At 36.4% G+C, this 6,000-nt stretch overlaps 1 pseudogene; it reads right to left on the minus strand.

The window, feature by feature from the left end:
- Window positions 1–3,011: 3,011 nt before the first annotated feature.
- On the minus strand, window positions 3,012–3,935 carry LOC147481904 (uncharacterized; annotated as a pseudogene).
- Between the last annotated feature and the right edge of the window lie 2,065 nt (window positions 3,936–6,000).

The raw sequence follows: 6,000 nt of genomic DNA on the forward strand, positions 1-6,000 counted from the left end.
TCTTGGACATGATTCTGCCTTTTCCTTCCACTTTATTGTTCCATGTGTGAAAGAATCTATTGTAACTAAGATCTGACAATCCTGATTTTTGCAAACAATCCACAAACTCCTCTGCTTCACTGGGGTGCTTAGGTTTTCCTCCAACTCTCTCTTCGGCTTTTGTTATATTGTTAAAATCACCTACTACACACCAAGGTAAGTTAATATAATTATGCATCGTCACTAATTCCTGCCAGAGATTTAGTCTGAGAGTTTTTGAATTTCTGGCGTAGATCACTGTTAAGTAGAACTTTTCATCAGTAGCATTGAATCTAACTTTGCAATGAATATATTGATCATATTCTTGTATCTTTCTGATGTCAATCTTATATGAATCCCAACAAATCTAGATACGCCCTACAGGATCCTTTCCATAGTTATTTTTATGCTCCCAAGATGGACAACAGGGGTTTCTAATAAACTCTTACTTATTCATCCTTACTTTAGTTTCCAGTAAACAAAACACACTGAGTTTCTTGTCTACTCTTAACATATTTATTTCTCTTGCTTTTTCTACCTCATTTACACCTCTAACATTCCAAAAGCACATGGATGTAATCATCTGTGTCCTTTTCTTTTGGAGCCTCTTGGTCTGCCCCTTCCCTTCTTGCCACTGGTTTGACTTTTTGTTATTGTTGCTTTCTGCTTGCTACTATTGATGTTGCTCCCCACTCCACACTGTGGACCAGATCTTGTCATAATCCCTATAGGTCTCACAGGTTCTGGAGTACTGGGCTCAGCCACATTAACTTCTACCTCCTTGATACGATCATGGAAATATTTTGTCTCCTTATCGAAAATCTCATCATCAGAATTCTCTTCTGCTTCATCTCTATCTATTAAGAGATGAAACCTTGTTTCCATGTTATAACTCATTAGGCTCTCTACTTCCATATCTAGATTCAGGGGCTCATTCAGCACTTGCTCATGAAAAACTATAACTTGCATATCCTCATCACATTTCCATGCTCCTGTTCATTCAGATTCACTGTTTCTTTTGCTTCACCTATACCATGAGCACTAGAGTTTCGTTCATCTAATCACGAGTTGTAGCAAACTAAAGTCGAACTTGGAGGCACCTATTCATTTCTATTTTCTATACTCATCTCGCCTGTGGCTGGAATGTTTATAGGCCTCCATTCAGCTGCTCTATTCCTTTTTAATCTTCTTTTTTTACTCTTAGAAAGTCTGACACCTTTCACTTGTGTTTCCTACTCCATGGGTTCCTTTCCCCTGTCATTCAGCTGTGTTTTTTCTACTAGATTATCTTGTGCCACTAAGTCCCACTTCCTATTCTTAGAACCTTGTCTACACTCTGACATCAAATGTCCCACTATTTTGCACTGGTTGCAAAACTTTGGGATTGTGCCATATTATATTTTTTGCCAAAACTCGATCCCCAGTTTTGACACTTCAACAGATATATGGTCTGGTAATAAAGGTTTTGATAGATAAATATCTACCAATACACTGGCATAATAACCATTTGTCCTTTCTAAAGAATTCATATCAACTTGAATTGGACATCTAAGCCCTCTTCCCATACTCATAAGTATATTTACTTCCCATTACTCAAAAGGTAGGCCTGGGAATTTAACCCCTACAAACCCCAGATGTTTGTCTATGAGTTTCAATATTAAAATTTGGAGTCCATTTAGTAAATCTTACGATTTGTCCTAGTAAGAACCAAGGGCCACCAAAATAGATCTTGTTAAAGTCTTCCTCGTTGGTGAATTTAAATATGATGAAGCTTTTACCCAAAGGTGAAATCTTTACTGTTCTTGCTAGACTCCAATCAGTGCTGACTACAGATCTGATTGTGTCTATCTATGCTCATTGTTTTGGCATCAATTCTTGCAATCAGCGCATACTTACAAGCTTCTATACCTCTTTCTAAAGATGCTAGAGGTATTTTTATGGCTGGTTTGTCTTCCTTTCTCGAAGGAATAGGGAGTGAAGCAACATCCACAGTTTGTTTCATGTGACCTCTTGTTTTGCTAGCATAAGTTTCCTTATTAGTGGTATCAACACCACTATTTCTACACGCCCCTTGTCTGGATGATTCTTCTCCATTTCGGTTGGGGAAGGTGACATGGTGTCTGTCCATTCCAAACCCAAACGGAACTGAATCCATGTAGTAAGAGGAGAAGTATATGAAAGATATACAGAGGAGCGAAAAAGGGAAATAAGAAAAGTAGAAACGGAAGCTGGTTTCCCTCTCTCTTTTTTTTCTAAAAAAGGAATAAATAAACATGAAAAGTTCTAGAGAATTCTATTAAACCTAATAGAGTTTACTAAAAGTAGGTGTTTTAGATGGCTAACCTTATCTAGAGTTAAGGTACCTTAAGTTACTCCCTTTCTCCAACTTAAGGTCCCCATTGTTACTTCCTTTAATTTCTCCGACTTAAGGTCTCTTTCTCCCAAAATCAAATTAAGAAGAACGCTTAACTGCGGAGTTCTAATGGGATCCGGTGCATTAGTGCTAGTATGATCACACCCTAACTCTTATTTATTATAAACATAATTAGCCTAAATGTAATACTATTAAGGGTTCACTACAAGAATACTGAGCATGACCTTTTGCCATGGTTCTAAGCCGTTGCACGACCATTGCCAATGCGCATGTTGATAATCTTTGGCCACGGCTAAAGACCGTGGGTAAAGCTTCATTTTATGCCACGGTTATAAACAGTTACATAGGCCATGGTGAATTTTCATGTTTGCCATAGCACTAAATCGTGGCTAATACTCACACGACCCGTGCCCACTACCTTTTGTGGACTAGATCTATAATTTGGCCACAGGTCTAGGCTGTGGCAAATGTCTTTCATTGGACTGTATCTAAAGTTTAGCCACAGTTTATGGCTGTGGCAAATGTATTGAATTGGATAAAAAAAATTGATTATGGCACCATACTAGATTCATACAATTCGCATCACACCTGCAGGTCATACAAAATTCTATCATTTCAATCAAACCCATAAGAATCTTTGTAGGGGTTTCGCCAAGGGTCGAGCCGGACTACTTTTAACAATTTTATTGACATAATACTTTATACAAGTGAAAGAACATACTAGCGCAATCAACATGGTAGGGTACACAAAAACAGCTTTTGTAGGAACTACATTCACAGGTTTCCCAAGAAGCCCTTCCTTGACAAGGCCCCGTATGACAAGAAGTGTCCCAAACATGCTCATCCTACCAGGTTTCAGTAGACCTACAAGAGCTCCTGCCATCGAGAAGTAGCTAGCTACCAGCAAGAACCTGGTAAGAGAGGCAAACAAAGTAACAATGAGATCAAAAGAGAATCTTGACAATGCATATCTCATTAGTGTACTAAGGTAGCTTCATGCCATAACATAAATATTAGGATGTCATGCGAATTAAGAGTGAAGTCCCCGACGCAAAGCTAACTTATGTAATTCCAAGTGCATTGGACAAAAAATGGTAAAAGAGCATCAAGTGCTTATACTGGATGAACTTGAGGTCAGGTCAAACATATCTGTGCTCAGCAGAAGCCTAAGTGAAAACTAATGAAGGGTGCCCTATTGTAACTTCAGTTATATAATTGGAATTGATTACCAAATCTTGGAGCAAGTAAAGGACACTAAATAAAAATGTCAAACCTCTAGGCGCTGGAGATTAGTTACTGGGGAGGCTTCTTTCACCTCTGTTAGGTTGTAGATATTTAATACGTTGTCCCATTTTAGGGCGGTCCTATTTCTGATGAGTCCATTTTCCACAGCTCCAGGGTAGAGGAGGGCTTTCACCACACCAAAAGGGAAGATCTCACTTGCAATCAATTGAGAATATGTAACTTCTATTGGTGTTGTACACATCCCAGATCTACAAGTGACCCTGCGAGATAGAGCAAACACAATATTAGTCAGTAACATGTCTTCCAAAGAGTTATGTGACCCAAACAGCACAACATACGCTTACTTTTGCTAGGTATTACTATCTTTCTTTAGTACTAAGAATTTGGGGAGGTAGAAAATACTCGATTGAGTATAAGCATGAACACAATAATATCTTCTTGTCCTACGAGCAAAAATACATCATCCACGAATAACAGCCAACTCTCATATACAATTTATTGTAGCATGGAAGATTTACAAGATGTTTAATTCTATTAATATAAACTTTTGCTCACTGGGAAAAGGATATAAATAATGAGGAACAATCTCAGGGAAACCCAAAAAAAAAAAAAAATCCTTACACCAACTAAACACTAATTCCTGAAAACACAGACAATATCATATATATGCAACCAAGTAGGATATTATCTAGAAGAAATATAATTATACCGCCCACATTAGCAGCGTATTTGAGTTAACCCAATAGCAATATCTTAACTTGCATTCAGTATAATATAGAGTATGAGCATAAAAATAAAAAGAAGCAAGTAAGGGTTCTCCTACTCACTTCTACCAACTACCACACACTTCAACAACAGACTCGATATTAAAACGATTACTTCTTGAGACTACCGCGAACACTAGGCTTTGGTTTAGAATAAGTATCAATAACAACAGTAGCATCCAAGTTACTAATCTTGGTATCGACAAATGGATTCTTAGGGTGCTTAGAATCATGATGAATTTGTATGTGAGACACTCTCACTTACAATATAATAAAATATTAAATATATTAAATTATTTCTTCTAAAATTAATAACAAATGGGTATATTTAATTTGACCTTACAAAACATTGATTTGAATTCTATAAAAATGCCCAACCCTTAGCTAATCAACACTACAACTTACTGCAATTAACATTCTGAACTACACCTTAGGCTAACAGATATAATAAATAAAGAACATAATGCTAGTACATCACATGAACAAATAGCAAATATCTATCGTCTAGTAAGTCATATGCCAAACAAATGTGATTTTATTGAACTTAGTTATACCTAAAAAACTCAAACGACCAACACAAACCCATTTTAACTTAGAATCAGGACTTTTTTTTTTTTTTTTTGAAATAACTAGGGGTTTAGGACTACCCAACCTTTTATTTATGAGACTATGATATTCTCTGATACATCTTTCCTTAGTTATCCGCCAAGATCAAATCATTAAGTTTTTTATCCAACGGTGGAATAAAGTACACAATTTCATTACAAGTTTGCCTACTTAACTTGGATAGATAACCTGCTACTTGGTTTCCCTCCCTAAAAACATGCTTGAAATTTACTAGCTCAAACTTCAAAATATCGGCTTGAATATGAGTAACTATGTTCTTGAATATGATATATGAAATAATAATAAAAATAGTAACTATGTTCCACTAGCATCATCCATAATGATTTTCTTGACATCCATGCCATAGGTTTTTATATTAGTTCTTTGGAATCTTCATGTGTATTTCAAATACTTGTGTGTTGTTTAGTCCCACATTGATGAGCCACCACTTTTTAGAGGGAGGACTCCCCAAAGCCACACACGCAGCTGCTACCATACCCCTTTCATATATGAAATAATAATAAAAATAGCTTGTTTCAATCTTACATAGTGCTTTCCACTAGCATCATCCATAATGATTTTCTTGACATCCTCAGAAAATGAGCTAGGTACTAGTTCTATATAACTAAGATTAGGAATGTTCTGTGCCCGTGCATCAAAGCAATTTGCATTTAACAGGAATATCTGAGGGATGCAAGACTGTGGAAATTATGGTTCAAGAAGAAGTCTAGAACGCATCAAATTTATTACACTAGCAATTCTCCATACGTTAGCATCCTCCAACAAGAAGAAGAGTCATACTAAACTGAATTTGTGTCATCAAAAAAAAAGGTCAATGTAATCATCTATACTGTCAGGAAAATATATTAAAGGTTTTTAATAAACCTGGAACGAAACCATGAGCACCAGTAATATTCAATATCGAGTAGAGCATTTACCTATTATGAATTCAAAGGTTTTACGATTCAATTATACATTTTACGATAGTTCCAA

Source organism: Coptis chinensis, chromosome 8, assembly GCF_015680905.1.
Source record: "Coptis chinensis isolate HL-2020 chromosome 8, ASM1568090v1, whole genome shotgun sequence".
In the NCBI taxonomy this organism is placed as follows: domain Eukaryota; kingdom Viridiplantae; phylum Streptophyta; class Magnoliopsida; order Ranunculales; family Ranunculaceae; genus Coptis; species Coptis chinensis.